At 39.4% G+C, this 21,987-nt stretch overlaps 1 long non-coding RNA gene across 1 annotated transcript in view; it reads right to left on the bottom strand.

Moving 5' to 3' along the window:
• Window positions 1–21,987, bottom strand: part of LOC105471379 (uncharacterized) — a 142,847-nt gene that overhangs the window by 77,673 nt on the left and 43,187 nt on the right. The gene's annotated exons all lie outside the window — the stretch shown is intronic.

The following is a 21,987-nucleotide window of genomic DNA, read 5'->3' on the forward strand; positions in this document are numbered from 1 at the left end:
GTGCACCCAATGTTATGTTATATATCTATTTACAAGAATACAGTTAGATCAGATCTACATATACCGACACAAGAAATGTTTCAAAGGATTTTAAAAGTGGTAGAAAAATTGCAACACTGTTTGTGACCTTCTTTTTTTCTTTTTTTCTTTTTTTTTTTTTTGACAAGGTCTTGCTCTGTCACCCAGGCTGGAGGGCAGTAGTATGATCATGTCTCACTGCAGCCTTGACCTCCTATGTCTAAGGTATCCCCCTGCCTCAGCCTCCCAAGTAGCTAGGACCACAGGCACATACCACTACACTCAGCTAAGTTTAAACTTTTTGTAGACATGGGGTTTCACCCTGTTATGCGGGCTGGTCTAGAACTCCTGGGCTCAAGAGACTCCCCTGCCTTGACCTCCCAAAGTACTGGAATTACAGGCATGATCATGGTTCTGCTTATGCAGGTGTAAGACCTCTGCTTAGGCAGGTGGGAGCCCTCCATGCCCCCAATCTGACCTTCTTCTTATAAAAGCAAATGAATAATTCTAATATATGTTAGCATATGTATAAATATGAAAAAAGGAAGACTATGCATTGAACTTAATGATGGTTATCTTTAGCAAGTGGGATCACAGTGGATGTTTATTATATTATAGTTTTGATGATGTCTGAATTTTGTATTAATGGAAAGCCATTTCTTCTATAATAAGGAAAAATAATAAAGAGTAGAAAAAAGGGAATTAAATTAGAAAGCAGATGACATTTCTTTTCCTCCTAAGATCATGCTGAAGAACAAGAGGAAGAGGGAAACCAAATGGGTGTCTGTAGGACTGGAATATGCAAATGGCCTTGTCCCTAGGTGCCACCACATATGGTGAGGATGGGAGAGTGCTGGCCACCTGTTGCCTCTCATGGCCTGCAGTTTTCTTCTTGAAGCCTCAGGAGCCTCCCACTCCCAGTCCTCATCCCTCCTGTGTGCTGTCACATGAAACCACAGTCTTGGTTCTGGACTTTACAGCCAGCCTATGAGGGCACTGAAAAAAGAGCATGGGCTCTGACAGTAGATGGGCCTAGGCTCAAATGCTAATCCTGCCATGTCCTCAATGTTTGAATCTGGGCAAATCACTTATCTGCTGAAACTTGGTTTTCACATCTCCAAAATGGATTGAATAATATTCTCATAACAGGTAGTGGATATAAAGCCCTCAGCTAGCCTCCTTTCCCCTGATTATAATTTCCAAACTGCTGGAAATAGGGTGTCACGGGACACAAGAGGGATACAGCATAAGAAACTGAGTGAGATTTAACTTCCTAGAATCACATACACTGGGGACTGGTCACATGAGAAACCAGACCCCAAAGACGCCCTTGGTGTGGGAGCAGAGATCTGTGTCCAGAAACTGCAGGAAAACCACAAAACTCGGAAGCATGTTCATTTCTCCACCCTCTCATCAAGACAATCAACCTGCTGCTTCGGGCCCTTCTAAGAGTTTGCTTTCACTCTGCTGAATGTCTCCTTTTTTTTTGCACTTTGTAATATGCTTTAACATCTTTCTTTATGTATCCAAAGAAACAATCAATTAGCTTTAACTTTCAAAATTCTTGATTTTTCACTGTGGTGGCAAAAAAAGGAAGCCTCTGAGACCCCACCAATAACTCATTTGGGATGTCTTTGAAATATTAAACTGTGTTCCTTTAAAAAAAAAAAAAAAAAAGTAAATGGCCAGGTGCGGTGGCCCACACCTGTAATCCCAGCACTTTGGGAGGCTGAGGCGGGCAGATCAGGAGATCAAGAGATCAAGACCATCCTGGCCAACATGGTGAAACCCCATCTCTACTAAAAATACAAAAAATTACCTGGGTGTGCTGATGTGCACCTGTAATCCCAGCTGCTCATGAGGTTGAGGCAGGAGAATTGCTTGAACCCAGGAGGCGGAGGTTGCAGTGAGCCAAGATTGTGCCACTGCACTCTGCCTGGCGACAGAGCAAGACTCCGTCTTGCTCTAGTTCCCCAGGGAAGAACTTCATAGGATATTGCGTTTTATTTCACATTCCCCACCTCAAGCCTTGTCTCCCAGCATTCCAGAGACTAGTGGAGGCATGGAAGAGGTACGGTCTGCACAAGCTCAGGCTAACAGCTCTCTTACAAGATGGTTTTCAGACTGTTAAGATGACCCCAAGTAAGCATGGATTCTGTAAATGTGTCACTGAAAAGCTGAATCCTGCTATCAAAGACAAGAAAAGAGCTTCAAGAACAGACGCTGGAAACAGTCCAGCCACACAAAAGCTGGAGAGATTCAGGAACAAAGTAAGAGTGAGGAGCAAATGATCAGGCTGTGAGACGGACCAAGCCACGGTGATTCTGGCATAAGAAGAGGTGACTATAACAAGGTTTCAGAAGACAGCCTCACATATACGAGCAATTGCTTTACAATTAAGAGGCTTCTGCGATTTAGTGTTAAAAGGATGATCTTTTCAATAAATAGTGCTGGAGCACTTATATTTTATATTATATAAAATACTTATATTTTAAAAATATACTTCAATCCACACCTTATATCACATACAAACATCAATCCTAAGTAGGTTATAGGCCTAAACTTATAAGCTAAAATCATTCTTTCAACAATAGAAGAAAACATAAGAGAAAAATCTTTGCAACTTCGAGTTAGGCGAATAGTTTTTAGAGAGGACACCAGTCAGTATCTTTAACCTTAAAAACATATTAAATCGGCTGGGCACAGGGGCTCATGCCTTTATCCCAGCACTTTGGGAGGCTGAGGCGGGTGGATCACCTGAGATCAGGAGTTTGAGACCAGCCTGACGAACATGGAGAAACCTCATCTCTACTAAAAATATAAAATTAGCTGGGCATGGTGGCACATGCCTATAATCCCAGCTACTCGGGAGGCTGAGCCAGGAGAATCGCTTGAACCTGGGAGGCAGCGGTTACAGTGAGCCGACATTGCGCCATTGCACTCCAGCCTGGGCAACAAGAGCAAAACTCCATCTCAAAAAAAAAAAAAAAACCAAAACCAAAAAAAAACTTACTAAACTGAGCATCAGAAGTTAAAACCTTTTTTCCTCCAGAATATACAGGAGGCAACATCACCAAGATAACAGGATAGGAAATACCAGCCTTTATCTACCACATTAAAAATATATATATATAAACAGCTATGCACAAAACAAATAGTCCAGAGGGAGCTCAATGGTTCATTAAAGAATGTGCAGCAATACAGTAGAGCACAAAAATCCAGGGAATATTCACATAAAAAGTATCGCTGGTGAGACTGGCATAGCTAAGATGCCAGGAGATGACTAGGAGCGAAAAAGAAGAAAGTCAAAGACTATCGGTATCAGTTACACGATGGGAACCACCAGCATTGCCAGGGGCCTGCTCCACAAAGGACACTGGCATCTCTTGTTACTGAGCTAATCAACAACCCTTCTCACCAGAGAACCCCAGAGAAAGAGAGATGCCTGAACACCCCATCCCCATCCATGAATTTGATAGACTGTTGAGCCACTTCAGGAAAGGAGCAACCACCTCTCCCAAGCCCATGTGTTCTTTGATCCTGGAGCTACACTGAACTGCGAGTGCCTGCACTCCAATGACAGCATCTTAGTCCATTTGTGTTGCTCTAAAGGAATACCTGAGGCTGATAATTTACAAGGAAAAGAGGTTTATTTGGCTTATGGTTCTGCAGGCTGTACAAGAAGCATGGTGCTGGTCTCCTCAGCTTCCTGTGAGGGTCTCATGCTGCTTCCACTCATGATGGAAGGTGAAAGGGAACTAGCATGCAGAGATCATACGGTGACAGCAGAAGCAAGGGAGAGAGAGAAGGTGCCAGGTTCTTTTGGACAACAACCTCTCAGGGAAACTAAGAGACCTCATTCACTCCCACAAGGATAGCACCAAGCCATTCATGAGGGACCCTCATGACCCAAACACCTCCCAATAGGCCCCACTTCCAACATTAGGGATCAAATTTCAACATGAGGTTTGGAGGATCAAATATTCAAACTATAGCACCTGGACTCTGTGGCTGTACTGGGCCTGACACTGGAGTCATCACCAAAGTGAGCTAGTTCACACGCCAGGCCTAAGAGCCAAACCTTCACTGTGCATGCTTGTGCTCTGGGCACCAGCTCAGCTATCATAGAGAGCTAGGCCCCGCCTGGACCCCAGAGTCACTCTAACTCTGCACACACTTGTGTTCCCATTCTCAGCTCCCCAGCTAATTCACAAACATCTGCAACTTGCATATCTTCACCAACTCAGCAACAGGGGTGCCTTCACCGTGGGCACCAGTGGCATTACCACCCTGGATCCCAGAACTGTAGTTCCTCTACACATGCCTGTGCTTCAGGCCTCAGCACTGTGGTTGCTCCACAGGTGCCATGCATCAGACACCAGTGCCACCACCACCATGAGTGGACCTACAAGCCAGACCCAGTGCCAAGAGGGATCCCCTCAGCCCCAACATCTCCAGAGAGGAAAAAAGAGATCATGAGGACTTAGCAGCCATTGCCACTGAAGATCCTAACAATCCTGGATGCCGCTATAGACATCTACAATATTGGCCACTAAGGATCTCTGCAATCTTTGTTAACACTGACCTCGGCTTACAGTGCCACACAGAGACTACACAGCTGTACTCTCACTGGTATTAGAAACCCTGAACACCACCAAACAAGCACTCTCATACTCCCCTACAGGGGAAGGTCTTTCCACAGCAAAACTAGCCTGTAAAGTCTGGAAGAGGTGACTGCTCCATCAAATGCGCAGATATGGATGAAGACAACAAGAAACATGAAAAACAATGGAGACATAATACCACCAAAAGAACACAATAATTTCCTAGTAACCAACCCCAAAGAAATGTAGATATACAAACTGCCTGACAAAGAATTCAAAATAATAGTTTTAAGGAAGCTCTGCAAATTTCAAGAAAATACAGAGAAACAATTCAATGAAATCAGAAAAATAATAAACTAACAAGTGAGAAATTTAAATTATTTTTAAAATAGTGAGATTGAAATTATTTTTAAAAAATCAAGCAGAAATTCTATAGTCCCAGCTACTCAAGAGGCTGAAGCAGGAAGATCACTTGAGCCTAGGACATCAAGGCAGTGAGCCATGGTCATGCCACTGCACTCCAGCCTGGGTGACAGAGCAAGACTCTGCAGCAAAAAAATGTATCTCTTGAGACAAATGAAAATGGAAATGCAACATACCAAAACTTACTGGATGCAGTAAAAGCAGTTCTATCAGAGAAGTTTATGGCAAGAAACAGCTACATCAAAAATGAAGAAACATCCCCCCAAAAACAACCTAATGCTACACCTCAAGGAGCAAAAAAAGGAAGGACAAATGAAGCCCAAAGTTAGTAGAAGAAAGGAAATAATAAAGATTAGAATAGAAATAAATGAAATAGAAACAAGAAAAACAGTAGAAAAGATCAATAAAACTAAGAACTGGTTTTTTAAAAAGATAAGCAAAATTGACAAACCTGTAGCCAAACTAAGAAAAACTTTTGTTCTCCAAAGATGCCAATAAGAAAATAAAAAGACAAGCCCTAGACTGGAAGAAAATATTTATTATAAATATATCTGGAAAAGGTCTTATATCTAGAATATATAAAGAGTTATAAATCAAAAATTAAAAAAAGAAACTCGATTTTTTAAATGGGCAAGACTTGAGACACTTCAAAAAGGAAGATATACAAATGGCCTATACACACAGAAAAAGATGCTTAATATTGTCCGTCACCATGTAAAATACACGTTAAAATCACAATGAAATATCATGACATACCCAGCAGCATTATTAAAAGTTTAAAAGATTGACAATAACAATTGCTGGCAAAAATGTTGAGCAATGCGAATTCTCACACACTGTTGGTGGGAATGTACAATGATTCAACCACTCTGGAAAAGAGTTTGGTGGTTTATTATAAAGTTAAACATACCCTTACCCAAGGACTTGCAATTCCACTCCTAGGTATTTATTTACCCAAAAGAACAGAAGAACATACGTCTACACAATGACTTGTATATGACTGTTTAGAGTTGTTTTATTCCTCATAGCTCAGAACTGAAACAACCCAAAGGTCCATCAACAGGTGGATAAATGGATAAACACAATGTGGTATATTTATACCAGTGAATATACTCATCATCATTAAAAATGAATGAACTGCTGATGAAGCAGCAGCACTGATGACCTTACAGATATTATGTTGAGCAAAAGAAGCCAGACAGAAAAGAACACACACTGTATAATTTCATTTTTATGATGTTCTAGAGTAGAAAAAATGAATCTATGGTGAAAAACATAAGAAAAAAATGGTGGCTTCAGATGGGGATGAGATAGGAATTAACCATAAAGTGACTGCAAAGAGGCAGGGGGGACTTTGGGGATGATGGAAGGGTGGCAGTGCGTAGGAATATGCCTTGGTCAAAACTAATCAACCTGCGCAGTTACAATGGGTGCCTTTATTAAATATAAACTATGTCTCAACAAATTGAATTTATTTTTAAAAAATGTCAGATAACATCATGCCTCAAAATCCTGCCATGATCTTCCTTTCATGCTGCAAGAAAACCAAAGTTCTTCCTCTGGCCTATGAGGCCCTTCATGATCTACACCTTCCCCCATTACCTTCTGACCACTTCTCCCACCATAATTATCACCATACACTCTACTTCAGCCACTGTAGCCTCTTTGGTGTTCCCCAAACAGCCAGCACATTGCCACCTCAGAGCCTTTGTACTAGCTGTTCCTTCCTCCTGGAATGCTTTCCCTCAGACAGCCACATATTTCACCTTCTCTTATGTCTTCGCTCCAATTCCATCTTCTCGGTAAGACTCGTCTTGACAGTCCTATTTAAAATTTCACTCTCTGTATTCTGGACATCTTTTATTCATTCTCATTAATGTGCTGATCCTTCCCTAAACGCTGGTGGGATTATACATTTTATAGCCATTGAAGAGAGAGCCTCGTGTACTGAAATAGAAGATGCGTTTGACCTACAACTCAATAGTTACACTCTTCTGTTTCTGTCCCACGGAAGCATTCATACATGTGCACAAGGACACATATATTAGGATGTTCACTGCAACAGTCTAAAATAGTAAAATCTTGGAAATAATTTTAAATACCACCAATAGAAAGATGCTTAAATATATTTTTAGAACTGTTCAGCATTTAAGCAGAATTAGGTATATACACTAACATGGGTGAATCTCCAGGATATCTTGTCAAGTGGAGAAATTAAGTTTTTTATTAAAAAAAAAATCAAAGAAAAATGAGTGTGACTAAAGAGGAGCAGTAGGGATCTTTGTGGTAATGGAACAGTTCTCTCTCTCAATTGTGATGCTGAATAGAAAATCTACATATGATACAATTACAAAAAAAAAAAAAATACACACAGTGAGTATACATAACCTGGTGAAATCTGAACAAATTCTGTGGATTTTACCAATGTTGATGTCCCAGTTTTGATAGTGTACTATAGTTATATAAGATATTACCACTCGGGGAGGCTAGGTAAAGAGTCTCCTGTACCATTATTTTTGGAACTTTTTGTGAATCTATGATTATTTCAAAATAAAAAGTTTAAAAAGAAGAAATGAAAAATAAATGTTGTTGTACTTTGAAGATTCAATTTGATGACATCGATTCTTCCTAAATTGTCTAGAGTCGATGCAATCTCAAAACTTTTAAAAAGTAACTTGACAAATTTGTTTTAAATTTATATGAAAATACAAGGAGCCAAGTATCATGAAAACACTCTTGAAGAATAACAAAGGTAGGGAATTTGTTCTACCACACAAAGATGTATTAAAAAGTATGGGAATAAGGAATATGGTATTGCCACAAGAATAAGCAAATTGATCAATGAAACAGAATATAGTCTAGAGGTGGAGGTGGAGAACAATTAATGTAAGGATACTTGATTAATGGCTAAGTTGGCACTGTAAAATAGAGGGAAAGGATGGACTCTTCAATAAAAGGTGCTGGGAAATTTGGGTACTTGTATATAAAATTTGTATAAAAAATAAAATTATATTCCTACTTCACACCAAACACAAAGATCAACATATGTCTACACAATGACTTGTATCCATCAAAAAATTGCTTCAATGCACAACTGTGAATACACCTAGTGGAAATGAAAAATAGTATCAGCAAAATAAATAAATAGAATATATAAAGAAAAATCAAATGGCAATTTAGAACAGAAAAACATAATAACCAGGTTGGGCATAGTGTCTCATGCCTGTAATCCCAGTACTTTGGGAGGCGGAAGCGGACAGATCACCTGAGGTCATGAGTTTGAGACCAGCCTGGCCAATATGGGGAAACCCTGTCTCTATTAAAAATGCAAAACTTAGCCAGGCATGGTGGCACATGCCTGTATGGTGGTGCATGCCTGTAATACCAGCTACTTGGGACGCTGAAGCAGAATAGCTTGAACCCGGGAGGTGGAGGTTGCAGTGAGCTGAGATTGCCACTGCACTCCAGCCTGGGCAACAGAGCAAGACTCTGTCTCAAAAACAAACAAACAAACAAAAACAAAAAACAAAAAAAGAAAGAGAAAACAAACAAACAAACAACAACCAAAATTTGAAAACTCATTGGATAGGCTCAATACCAAAATGGAAAGGACAGAGCAAAGAATCAACAAATTTGAAGACACAGAGGTCCTACCAAATGTTTAAAGAATCATTAACACTAATTCTACAGGACCAACTCAAATTATGAGGTCAGTTTTACTATTATCAAAACTTGACCAAGAAAATACAAAGAGGAAAGGAGGGAGGGAGGAAAGGAGGGAGGAAAGGAGGGAGGAAAGGAGGGAGGGAGGGAGGGAGATCTGTCATGAATATAGATGCAAATTTTTAAACGAAACATTAGCAAATACAGCTTAGTAATATATAAAAATAAGTATGCACCATGACCAGGTAGGATTTTTTCCAAGTATACAATGATGGTTCAATAGTTGAAAATCAACCAATGCAATCAGCCATATTAAGAGACTGTTCTGAGAGGCTCCAACTAAACTGGGATTCCAGTACCAGAGCAACTACAGACCCTGCACTAATGAGAAATGGAGAGGAGCCTGGCATGGGTATTTACTGTGTCTTTCACAGAATACTTATTTTACCTGGCAGATATCCCAATATCTAGCTGTTTGACCTATGACCAGGGTGTCCCTTACATGGGAAACTTGTTTATATTTGCAGGGGTCCCAGAGGTCCCAGTGGCTCATATCTGACCTGTGTTCTGTTTATGCCTGCTTGACTACTGCTCTGGCACTGGGAACCCAATCCTGTTTTCTCTAGCATCCCAGGGAGAACCTGGCCCAGGGGAGCCCCTGGTCTTCAGAGTAAGATGCAAATTCAGTGCACTACCACAATAGGAAAGATCTTCAAATATTTATTACTTAAAGATTCTGGGCAGGGAGGGTGCGATGAGTAAGGAGGGCAGTCCTACATTCCCAGGGAGGGCACTCCTACATTCCCGCGTCACACAAGCACACAAGGCAAGGCAGGAATGAAGAGTTAGTCACAGAGAGAGACAAAGACAGAGAGAGAGAGAGAGAGAGAATGGCAACTAGCAGTAAATACAGTGAAATGGGGTACATGCGTCACTTTAAGTTCATAGACAAATTCCCAAATGTCCTTTTAAAGGAAGTAGTGGGAAAATGTCCTTTTAAAGGAAGTAGTGGGAAAAACAGGGAGCCCGATCTGCTAGATGAGAGAGATGCCTCCAAGTTCTCATCTCCAGCCACTGGCTTCAGCCATCTGGACGTGGCGTACGCCAGCAACTTTTACTGTGTTGTTCCCACTACACAGATTAAAAGAGAAAAGTTGAATAATCATATCAATCAATGCCAAAAATTATCTGACAAACTTTAACACTCATCCATGCCAAAAACTCTCAGGAAGCTAGAAATATAAGGAAAGTTCCTTGACTTGATAAAATTCATATACAAAGACCGTATAAATAACATCATACTTAATAGTGCAAAACTGAATGAATTATCCCTAAGGTCAAGAACAAGCAAAAAATGCCCACTTTCACCACTATTATTCAGCATTGTACTGGAAGTCATAGTCAGTGCAACAAGCCAGAAAAAGAAATAAAAACAGTACATATTGGACAGAAAGAAATTAAACCATCCCTACCTGCAGATAATATAATGATCTATACAGAAAATTCTAAGTAATCTATTAAAAAAAAAAAAAACCCTTCTAGACCTGATAAGTAAGTTCTGCAAGGATGCAGTTACAAGCTCTATATACAAAAATCAATTGTAGAAAAGAGCCAAGATGGCTGACTAGACATGGCCAGGAAGACCATTTCCCACTGAGAGACCAGACCATCAAGAAAACTGACACACTCTGAGCAGATCTCCAGAGAGAAGGCATTGAGAATGGACAGAGGGAGAGCACAGACCCTGGGCTGAAAGCAAAGGAGGCTAGGAGCCCTACATGGGGTTTCCAAGCACCAGGACTCATTGATGGCACCCAGCAGCTCCTGGGGAAGGGGTGGGTTAAATAGGTGAGGAGTGGCCCACTCTCATCACAGACCTCCAGAATCCTAGCTGCAGAAGACCCCATGACCTCCACAGACATTTGAGCTGACAGGGAGAGCTGCTTGGAGAGGAGGCAGGGACAAGACTCCAGCCTGTGCAGAGCTCAGAGGGTTTGGCACGGGAATGGTTGCAGTGGAGCACAACCAGAAGCACTCATCCTCCAAGGCTTGCCATGCTCTTCTAGGTGGCTTTGGCCTTTGTTGACTGTCAGACTTGGACAAGGAAGAGCATTCTTGCCCATGGGATGGGGACAGTCTGGTCTGAGCACCTCCTTGTCTGCTAGCCTCTCCCAGAGTCCCTGCCTGGCCACATCTGCTTGCGGCACGACCTTGGATGCCCAACCAGGGTATTTCCTGGCAGCTGCTGCCATAGCTTCTTCTCCAGCAGATCCTGCCTAACCACAGGAGAATTACAGAGAAGGGGCAGGTCACCTACCAAGGGAACCCCATCAGGCTAACAGCACACCTTTCAGCAGAAACCCTACAAGCCAGAAGAAATTGGGGGCCTACAATCAGCATTCTTTTTTTTTTTTGGAGGGGGGATGGAGTCTCGCTCTGTTGCCCAGACTGGAGTACAGTGGCATGATCTCGGCTCCCTGCAACCTCCATCTTCCAGGTTCAAGCAGTTCTCTGCCTCAGCCTCCCAAGTAGCTGGGATTACAGGTACCTGCCACCACGCCTGGCTAATTTTTGTATTTTTAGTAGAGACAGAGTTTCATCATGTTGGCCAGGCTGGTCTTGAACTCCTGACCTCATGATCCACCCACCTCAGCCTCCCAAACTGCTAGGATTACAGGCAAGAACCACCGTGCCTGGACTATAATCAGTATTCCTTTTTTTTTTTTTTTCTGAGACAGAGTCTCGCTCTGTTGCCAGGCTGGAGTACAGTGGCACAATTTCAGCTCACTGCAACCTCTGAATCCCTGGTTCAAGTGATTCTTCTGCCTCAGCCTCCTGAGTAGCTGGGATATAGGCATGCATCACCACGCCTGCCTAATTTTTGTATTTTTAGTAGAGACAGAGTTTCACTGTGTTGGCCAAGATGGTCTCGATCTCTTGACCTTGTGATCTGCCTGCCTCGGCCTCCCAAAGTGCTGGGATTATAGGCGTGAGCCACTGTGCCCAGCCTATAATTAGCATTCTTAAAGAAAAATTTCAACCAAGAATTTCATATCCAGCCAAACTAAGCTTCATAAGTGAAGGAGAAATAAAATCCTTTTCAGACAAGCAAATACCAAGGGAATTCATTACCATCAGACCTGTCTTACAGGAGGTCCTTTAGGGACTGCTACTATGGAAACAAAAGGCCATTACCAGCTACTACAAAAACATACTTAAGTACATAGACCATTGACACTATAAAGCAAATACACAATCAAGTCTGTGTAACAACCAGCTAACAACAACATGACAGGACCAAATCCACACATATCAATATTAACCTTGAACATAAACAGGCTAAATGCCCCACTTAAAAGCACACAGTGGCAAGTCGGATAAAGAAGCAAGCCCCAACTGTATGCTGTCGTCAAGAGTCCCATTTCACACATTTCACATGCAATGACACCCATAGGCTCAAAGGTTAAAAAATGGAGAAAAATCCACCAAGCAAGCGGAAAACAAAAAAGAGCAGGGTTGCTCTTCCTCTTTCAGACAATACAGACTTCAAACAAACAATGATCAAAAGAGACAAAGAAGGGCCATACATATGATAAAGAATTCAATTCAACAAGAAGACTTAACTATCCTAAATATATATGTACCCAATAATGAACCACCCAGATTCATAAAACAAGCTCTTAGAGACCTACAACGAGACTCATAACCACACAGAAACAGTGGGAAACTTCAACATCCCCACTGACAGAAATAGAACATCGAGGCAGAAAACTAACAGAGATATTTGGGATGTAAACTCAACACTTGACCAAATGGACCTAACAGATATCTAGAGAACACTCCACCCAACAACAAAATATACATTCTTCTTATCTCCACATGGCACATACTCTAAAACTGACCACACACGCAGCCATAAAACAATTCTCAACAAATTCAAAGAAAACAAAATCATACCAACCAGACTCTCAGACCATAGCACAATAAAAATAGAAATCATGGCTAGGTGCAGTGGCTCATGCCTGTAATCCCAGCACATTGGGGGGCCAAAGCAGGCAGATCACTTGAGGCCAGGAGTTCAAGACCAGCCTGGCCAACATGGTGAAACCCCGTTTCTACTAAAAATACAAAAATTAGCCAGGCATGGTGGTGCATGCCTGTAATCCCAGCTACTCAGGAGGCTGAGGCAGGAGAATTGCTGGAACCTGGGAAGCAGAGGTTACAGTGAGCCAAGATCACGCCACTGCACTCCAGCCTGGGCAACAGAGCAAGACTGTGTCTCAGGAAAAAAAAAAAAAAAATGAAATCAATACTAAGATGATCTCTCCAAACTATATAATTTCATGGAATGAAACAATCTGCTCCTGAATGACTTTGGGGTAAATAATGAAATGAAGGTAGAAATCAAGAAATTATTTGAAACTAATGAAAACAAACATACAACATATCAGAATCTGTGGGACATAGAGGAAAGTTTATAGTGCTAACTGCCCATATCAAAAAGTTAGAAAGGTCTCAAATTAACAACCTAACATCACAGCTAAAGGAACTAGAAAAACCAGAGCAAATAACCCCCAAAGCTAGCAGAAGAAAACAAATAACCAAAATCAGAGCTAAACTGAATGAAACTGAGATGCCAAAAACCATCCAAAAAATGAACAAAACCAAAAGTTTGTTATTTGAAAGAATAAATAAGATTGATAAGCCACTAGCTAGACTAACAACAACAAAAAAAAAAACAAAGAAACACAATCAGAAATGACAAAAAAAATTACCATGGACCACTCAGAAATACAAAAACCCTCAGAGATTATTACGAACACCTCTATGCACACAAACTCGAAAACCTAGAAGAAATGGATAAATTCCTAGAAACACAACCTCCCAAGATTGAACTAGGAAGAAACTGAAACTCTGAACAGATCAATAATGAGTTCTAAAATTGAATCAGTAATAAAAAGTCTACCAACCAGAAAAAGCCCTGGACCTAATGGATTCACAGCCAAATTCTACCAGATGTATAAAGAAGGCCTGGTACCAATTCCACTGAAACGACTGCCAAAAATTGAGGAGGAAAGACTCCTCCCTAACTTGCTCTATGAAGTTAGCATCATTCTGATACCAAAACCTGGCAGAGACACAACAACAAAAAAGAAACTCCAGGTCAATATCCCTGATGAACACAGATGCAAAAATCCTCAACAAAATACTAGCAAATCGAATCCAGCAGCACATTAAAAAGCTAATCTGCCACAATCAAGTAGGCTTTATTCCTGGGATGCAAAGTTGATTCAACACACACAAATATATTATAAAGATTGATTTTCATATATTTAACCATCTTTGAATTTCAGGAATAAATCTCACTTGGTAATGGTGTATAAACCTTTTAATATGCTGCTATATATGGTGTGCTAGTATGCATTCTAGGACTTAAACATCAATATTCATAAATAATACTTGTCTGCAAAAGAAATTAATTGTACTTCTACATACTAGCAATGACCACATGGAAACCAAAATTAGAAATACATACCGTTTACAACTCCACAAAAAAGGGAGGTACATGTGAACTAACAAAATACAGCATTGCTTTTATAAAACAGAGCATTAAATCATATGCTAAAAACTTTAAAACACTAATAAAAGAAATCAAAGTAAATCTAAATTGAGAGACACACCACGCTCACAGAATGAAAGACTCAATATAGTAAAGACGTCAACTCTTCTCAAATTGATATAGAGGTTTAATGCAATTCTTATAAATATCCCAGACATATTTTTTGTAAAATAGACTAAGTTATTCCAAAATTTATACATAAAGTCAACGAAGTAGAATGGCTAAAATAACTGTGAAAAACAAGAATAAATTGAAGGAAAATACTCCATTTAAGACATTATACAGATAAAGTGTGTTACTGGCAGAGATATAGAAACGTAGATCAATGAAAGAGAATACAGAACCCACTGACAACTAACTTTTGAGGATACAAAAGCAATTTAGTGATGAAAAGATAGTCTTTTCATCAAATAATGTGGGAGCACAGCTTATAAAAAGTTAACTCAAAACTGATAATAAATTAAATATTAAATATAAAACTATATACCTTTTAGAAAAAAGAATGGGAAAAATCTGCAGTACTTAGAACTTCGGGAAGAATTCTTAGACATGGCACCAAAAGCATGATCCATAAAAGAAAAAAGTTGATAAACTGGATGCCATCAAAAATAGCTTTTGCTCTGTGAAAGACACTGTTCAGATAATAAAAAGACAAACTGAAAACTAAAAGAAGTTCTTTGCAAACCACATGTCTGATGAAAGACTCATGCTTAAAATAGTTAAACCACTCTCAAAATTCAACAGTAAAGAAGGCACCCAATTAGAAAATGGACAAATGACATGAAGAGATATTTTACTGAAGAGAGCACATGGATGCAAAAAGCATATTAAGAGATGTTCAACATCACTATTCATTGGGGAAATAAAAATAAATACCATTATGAGGTATCACTATGTACCTATTAACGCAGTAAAATAAAAAGAAATAGTAATAACATCAAATGGTGACAAAGATGCAGAGAGACTGGATTTCTCACACTCTGCTGGTGGGAATGCAAAACGGTGCAGCAACTCTAGAAAACAATTCAGCAGTTTCTTCAAAAACTATACAGTTGACCCTTATTATCCTCAAGGGATTGGTTTCAGATCCCTCTGCAGATATCAAAATCCATGGATGCTCAAGTTCCTTATATAAAATGGCACATCTTATCTGATCTTAGAATCAGGGTTGGGCCTGGTTAGAATAAAAAATAAAATGGTGGAGTATTTGCATATAACCTACGTATATCCTCTCATACTTTAAATCATCTCTAGATTATTTATAATATCTAATACAATGTAAATGCTATGTCAATAGATGCCATACTGTATTTTCTAAAATTTATATTATTTCCTATTGTTGTATTGTTATGTTTTTTCCCAAAATATTTTTGGTCCATGATTGGCTGAATTCATTGATGTAGAACCCACGGATATGGAGGGCCAACTGTATGTACATTTACCATATGACCCAGCAATCACATTCCCAGGATTTATCCCAAAGAAATGAAAACTTAAATTCACACAAAAACCTGTGCGTGATTTCCATGATTATTCATAAAAACTTTATTTGTACTAGTAAAAACCTAGAAAAAAAAACAAAAATGTCCTTCAATAGGTGAATAGTTAAACAAACTTTAGTACATCATACCTTGGAATACTTCTCAGCAATAAAAAGTAAATGAACTAATGCTACACACAACAATTTAAATGGGGTTTCAGGGCATTATATTGAGTCTTTTTTTTAAAGCCAACCTCAAAAGATCACATACTGTATGATTCCACTTATGTAAAATTCTGAAAATGACAAAAATCATAGGGTTGGAGAACAGATTAGTGGTTGTCAAGGCTAAAGGACGGTAGGGAGTGGAGTGGATGTGACATAGAAAAGTAGCATGAGGGAGGTCTTTGTGGTGAGGGGGATAGTTCTGCACCTTGATTGCAGTGGTGGTTAAAGGAAGCTACTCTTGTGATAAATGGCATAAAACTATACACACACATTGTAACAATGTCAATTTCCTGGCTTTGCTATTATACTGTAGTTAGATAAGATCTAACTATTGAACAAAACTGGTTGATGGGTACACCAGATCTCTGTACACTATTTTTACAACTTTCTGTGAATCTTTAACTATTTCAAAATAAAAAGTTTTACAAAAAGTACATTTTGGACTGGAAACCTAAATTTGCCACCTAAATAATTTATTTCTTATTAGGGATGGGGGTCTTGCTCTTTTGCTCAGGCTGGAGTGCAGTAGTATAATCACAGCTCACTGCAGGCTTGACCTCCCAGGCTCCAGCAATCCTCCCACCTCAGCCTCCCATGTAGTCAGGACCACAGTTGCACACCGCCATGCCTGGCTACTTTTAGAATTCTTTTTGTAGAGATGTGGTCTCCCTATGTTGCCCAGGCTGGTCTTGAACCCCCGACCTCAAGCAATCCTCCCACCTTGGTCTCCAAAGTGCTGGAATTATAGGCGCGAATGACTGTGCCCAGCCAAGAAGGAAAGGAGGAGGAGGAGAAGAAGAAGGAGGAGGAGGAGGAAAAGGAGGACAAAGAGAAGGAAGAGGAGGAGGAGAGGAAGGGGGAGATGGAGGAGTCTCAAAAAACATAACAAAAGCAAAGGATAGACAAATAGATCAGTAGAACAGATGGAGAGCTCAGAGATAGACCCACACACATATAGTCAACTGATGCCTGACAAGTGAGTTAAAGTAATTCAATGGAGAAAGAATGGAGTTTTCACCAAATGGTGCTGAAGCAAGTGGACATCCACATGCAAGAAAAAAAAAAATGAAAGAAAGAATCTAGACACAGACCTTACATCTTTCATAAAAATTAACTCAAAATGGATCATAGCTCTATGTAAGACGGAAAGCTATAAAACTGCCTGGAATATTTAACATAGTGGAAAATGTAGATGACCCTGGGTTTGGCAATGAGTTTTTAGATACAACACCAAAACTGCAATTCATGAAATAAAAAATTGATAGCTTGAACTTCAAAAATTAAAGCTTTTTGCTCTGTGACATACATTGTTAAGAGAACGTAAAGGCAAGCCACACACTGGAAGAAAATCTTTGTGAAACACACATTTGATAGAACGCATATCCAAAATAGACAAAAGGATTCTTAAAACCCAATAATATATGGCCAGGCACGATGGCTCATGCCTGTAATCCCAGCACCTCGGGAGGCCAAGACAGGCAGATCATGAGGTCAGGAGATCAGGATCATCCTGGCTAACACGGTGAAACCCCGTCTCTACTAAAAATACAGAAAAATTAGCCAGACATGGTGGCAGGAGCCTGTAGTCCCAGCTACTTGGGAGGCTGAGGCAGGAGAATGGCGTGAACCCAGGAGCCAGAACTTGCAGTGAGCCGAGATTGCAACATTGCACTCCAGCCTGGGCAACAGAGTGAGACTCCATCTCAAAAAAACAAAACAAAACAAAACAAAACTCAATAATATGTAAACAAACAACCTAATTTTAAAACAGGCAAAAGATCAGAACAGATGTCTCACCAGAGAATATACGGCAACAAATAAGCATATGAAAATAAAATAAACTGTCATTAGGTATCGGGGGAAACCAGCCCCCAATAATTCAATGTAGGTTCTTTTCTATTTCCCTAAGTGTCGGCTGGTCTGAGAAATAAAGGGAAAGAGTGCAAAAGAGATAAATTTTAAAGCTGGATGTCCGTGGGAGACATCACATGTTGGCAGATTCCATGATGCTCCCTGAGCCCTAAAACCAGCAAGTTTTTATTAGTGATTTTCAAAGGGGAGGGAGTGTACGAATACGGTGTCGGTCACAGAGATCGCATGCTTCAAAGGCAATAAAATATCACAACGCAGAAGGTCAGAGTGAGATCACAAGATCAGGGAGAAACTAGAATTGCTAATGAAGGTCCAGGACTCACTGTGCACGCACTGTCATTGATAAACATCTGAACATGGATCAAAAGCAGAGAACCCGTCTGACTAGAATTCGCCAGGCTAGAATTTCCTAATCCTAGCAAGCCTGGGGGTGCTGCAGGAGGCCTGGGCATGTTTCATCCCTTATCTGCAACTGCATAAGGCAGAGATCCCCAGAGTGGCCATTTTAGAGGACCCCCCGGGAATGCATTATTTTCCCAGGGTTGTTAATTATTAATATTCCTTACTGGGGAAATAATTCAGCAATATTTTTCTTACCCATTTTCAGTAATAAGAGAAATATGGCTCTGTCCTGCCTGGCCCACAGGCAGCCAGACTTTAAGGTTATCTCCCTTGTTCCCTGAAAATCACTGTTATCCTGTTCTTAACATGCCCAGATTTCATATTGTTCAAACACACATGCTTTACAAACAATGTGTGCAGTTAACGCAATCATCACAGGGTCCTGAGGCGACATATATCCTCAGCTTACAAAGATGACAGAATTAAGAGATTAAAGTAAAGACAGGCACAGGAAATTATAATAGTATTGATTGGGGATGTGATAACTGTCCATGAAATCTTCACAATGTATGTTCAGAGATTGCAGTAAAGACAGGCATAAGAAATTATAAAAGTATTAATTTGGGGAACTAATAAATGTCCATGAAATCTTCACAATTTATGTTCTTCTGCCATGGCTTCAGCTGGTACCTCCATTCAGGGTCCCTGACTTCCCGCAACAATTAGGTAATTGCAAATCAGGATAACAATGAGATACTGCTACACTATTAAAATGGCTAAAATCCAAAATTCTGAAAATATCAAATGCTGATGAAGATGTAGAGCAACAGGAACTCCCAGTCATTGCTGATGGGAATGCAAACTGTTACAGCCACTTTGGAAGACAGTTTGGCAATTTCACACAAAGGGAAATATAGTTTTACATTACAATACAGCATCTGTGCTCCTAGGTATTTACCCAATTGAGTTGAAAACTTACGTGCACACAAAATCCTGTAAATGAACATTTATAGCAGCTTTATTCATACTTTCCAGAAACTGGAAGCAACCAAGATTCCCTTAAATAACTGGATGAATAAACAAACTGTTGTATATCCATACAATGGACTATTATTCAGTGATAAAAGAAAATGAGCTATTAAACCATAAAAAGACATGAAAGAACTTCAAGTGCATATTGGTAAGTAAAAGAAGCAGTCTTAAAAAAGCACATTCTATATGATTCCAATCATAGAACATTCTGGAAAAGGCAAACTATAAGAGACAGTAAAAAAAAAAAAATCAGTCTTTGCTAGGGGAAAGAGAAGAAAAGATGAATAGGTGGAGTACAGGGAATTTTTAGAGTGGTGAAACTATTCTGTTTGATAATGTAATAGTAGATACATGACACTGTCAAAAACCATAGAACTGTACAACACAAAGAGTGAACCCTAATGTAAATTGTGGACTTTAATGAATTATAATGTGTCAATACAATTTCATCAATGCTAAAAAATGTACCTTACCAGTGAAAGATGTTAATAATAGAAAAACTGTGTGCCGGGAAAGAAGAGTTATGTAGAAACTCTCTGTATTATCTAATCAATTTTTCTGTAAACCTAAAATTGCTCTAAAAATAGTCTATTAACTTTTTAAAGTCAATTAAATTTACAAATAAAAGTAGATTTTAATGAAGCAGTGAGGTTTATATAAAACATCTTATAGTTACAAGAGCCTATTTTAAGCTGTTCACTTAACTTCAATAATGTAAAAAACGACACACTTTAGCACCCCCCACATATTTTATGTATTTGAAGTCACCATTTACATCTTTTTAGATTGTGTATCCCTTAGCAAATTTTTATAACTATTATTTTAGAGTTTTCCCTTTTAGCCTTCATACTAGAGATATAAGCAATTTATACACTGCCATTATCATATTAGAACATTCTGGATTTTACTATGTACTTACTTTTACTAATGAGTTTCATACTTTCATATGTTTCCATGTTACTAATTCATGTACTTTCCTTTCTGCTTAAAGAACTACCTTTAGCATAAAATAAAATAAAATAAAATAAAATAAAATAAAAACTGGAAATGGGGTTTTGCTGTGTTGCCCAGGCTGGTCTTAAACTCCTGGCCTAAAGTGATCCTCCTGTCTCAGTCTCCCAAATTGCTGGGATTACAGGCCAGCATTTTTGTATAAAGCAGATCTAGTGGTGATGAACTCCCTCAGCCTTTTTTCTTTTTTTTTTTTTTTTAAATCTGGGAATGTTCTAAACTATCATTTCTGAAAGAACAGCCTTGCCCTATATCGCAGGAATTTTTTTTTTTTTTTTTTTTTTTTTTTTTTTTTTTTTTTGGTACTTCGAATAAATCAACCTACTCTCTCCTGGCCTGCAAAGTTTCTGTTGAGAAATCTGCTGATGGTCTTATTGGGGTCCCCTCGTACGAGACAAAGTGCTATTCTCTTTCTGCTTTCAAACTTAACTTTTTGGGCTGGGCACGGTGGCTCATGCCTGTAATCTCAGCACTTTGGGAGGCCGAGACAGGCAGATCATGAGGTCAGGAGATCGAGACCAACCTGGCTAACCCGGTGAAACCCCATCTCTACTAAAACATAGAAAAAACTAGCCAGGCTAGGTGGCGGGCACCTGTAGTCCCAGCTACTCGGGAGGCTGAGGCAGGAGAAGGGCGTAAACCCGGAAGGCAGAACTTGCAGTGAGCTGAGATCCGGCCACTGCACTCCAGCCTGGGTGACAGAGCGAGACTCCGTCTCAAAAAAAAAAAAAAAAAAAAAACTTACCTTTTTGTCTTTAATTTTTGAGAGTTTGATTACAATGTGTCTCAGTGAAGATAATTTTACATTTAATCTATTTAGGGTCCTTTGGGATTCAGGATATGGATGGTCATTTCCCTTTCCAGATTTGGAAAGCTTTTTTTCATCATTATTTATTTAAATATGCTTTCTAATCCTTTCTCTTTCTCTGCTCCTTCTTAAATTCCCATAATGTCAATATTGGTTCACTTGAAGAAGTCTTGTGATTCCCATATACATTTTTCACTTTGTTTCATTTTTGTTTTTGTTGTTTTTGTTCTCACCAGGTAATTTCAAATGATCTCTCTTTGAGCTCAGTGATTCTTCTGCATGATCGAGCTCTTTACAGAATTTTTCAGTTTTGGCTAAAACCAGAGCCAGTTTACCTCCAGATTTTCTGTTTGGTTCTTTTTTATAGTTTTTATCTCATTGTTGAACTTCTAATTTTGTTTGTGTATTATTTCCCTGATTTTATTTAGTTGTTTATATGTGTTCTCTTGTAGCTCACTAAGCTTCTTTGATTATTTTGAATTCTTTGTCAGGCAGTTCATTAGATCTGTATATCTTTACACTTGGTTACTGGTGCTTCAATTTGTTCCTTTGGTAGTATTATGTTCCCCTGATTGTTTGTGATCCTTGTGGCCATGCACTGGTTTCTGTGCATTTGAGTAAGTAGGCACATATTCCAGTGCTGACAAACTATCTTCACCAGTAACCCCGTCCAGAGATTCTGGGCAAGCCGTCTATCATTAATCCACAGGCAGGCATGATGCTGGAGTTTTTGAGCAGGGTGGTCTGGTGCCTGAGCTGGCTTTATGTAAGCCTCATGCTAGTTACAAAGCCAAAAGTAGCTACACAAGAGATAAAAGTAGCTACACAAGAGATACAGTAGCTACACAAGAGATAAAAGTCTTCAAAGCACACCACTACTGAAAAT

Source organism: Macaca nemestrina, chromosome 4, assembly GCF_043159975.1.
Source record: "Macaca nemestrina isolate mMacNem1 chromosome 4, mMacNem.hap1, whole genome shotgun sequence".
NCBI lineage: Eukaryota > Metazoa > Chordata > Mammalia > Primates > Cercopithecidae > Macaca > Macaca nemestrina.